The sequence below is a fragment of the Mus musculus genome, chromosome 17, assembly GCF_000001635.26.
Source record: "Mus musculus strain C57BL/6J chromosome 17, GRCm38.p6 C57BL/6J".
Classification (NCBI taxonomy): Eukaryota; Metazoa; Chordata; class Mammalia; order Rodentia; family Muridae; genus Mus; species Mus musculus.
The window spans coordinates 39,843,910-39,845,142 of NC_000083.6; positions in this window are offsets into that span (position 1 = coordinate 39,843,910).

Below are 1,233 nucleotides of genomic sequence, written 5' to 3' on the forward strand. Positions count from 1 at the left end.
ATCTTCCGGAAAGGGTGCGGGCTTCTTACGGTCTTGAGGGGTCTCTCCCGAATGGTCCCCTCGAGGGCTCGCCCCCTGACCGCCTCCCGTGCGCGCAGCGTTTGCTCTCTCGTCTACCACGGCCAGCGCCTCCCCGCTCCGAGTTCGGGGAGGGATCACGCGGGGCAGAGCCTGTCTGTCGTCCTGCCGTTGCTGCGGAGCCATGTGGCTCCGGTTGTGTGGTGGTGGCTGGGGAGAGGGCTCCGTGCACACCCCCGCGTGCGCGGTACTTTCCTCCCCTCCTGAGGGCCGCCGTGCGGGACGGGGTGTGGGTAGGCAACGGTGGGCTCCCGGGTCCCCACCCGTCTTCCCGTGCCTCACCCGTGCCTTCCGTCGCGTGCGTCCCTCTCGCTCGCGTCCACGACTTTGGCCGCTCCCGCGACGCGGGCCTGCGCCGCGCGTGGTGGGTGCTGTGTGCTTCTCGGGCTGTGTGGTTGTGTCGCCTCGCCCCCCCTTCCCGCGGCAGCGTTCCCACGGCTGGCGAAGTCGCGGGAGTCCTCCTTCCCCTCTTCGGGGTCGAGAGGGTCCGTGTCTGGCGTTGATTGATCTCGCTCTCGGGGACGGGACCGTTCTGTGGGAGAACGGCTGTTGGCCGCGTCCGGCGCGACGTCGGACGTGGGGACCCACTGCCGCTCGGGGGTCTTCGTCGGTAGGCATCGGTGTGTCGGCATCGGTCTCTCTCTCGTGTCGGTGTCGCCTCCTCGGGCTCCCGGGGGGCCGTCGTGTTTCGGGTCGCCTCGGCGCTGCAGGTGTGGTGGGACTGCTCAGGGGAGTGGTGCAGTGTGATTCCCGCCGGTTTTGCCTCGCGTGCCCTGACCGGTCCGACGCCCGAGCGGTCTCTCGGTCCCTTGTGAGGACCCCCTTCCGGGAGGGGCCCGTTTCGGCCGCCCTTGCCGTCGTCGCCGGCCCTCGTTCTGCTGTGTCGTTCCCTCCTCCCCGCTCGCCGCAGCCGGTCTTTTTTTCCTCTCTCTCCCCCTCTCCTCTGACTGACCCGTGGCCGTGCTGTCGGACCCCCGCATGGGGGGCGGCCGGGCACGTACGCGTCCGGGCGGTCACCGGGGTCTTGGGGGGGCCGAGGGGTAGAAAGTCGGCTCGGCGGGTGGGAGGAGCTGTGGTTTGGAGGGCGTCCCGGCCCCGCGGCCGTGGCGGTGTCTTGCGCGGTCTTGGAGAGGGCTGCGTGCGAGGGGAAAAGGT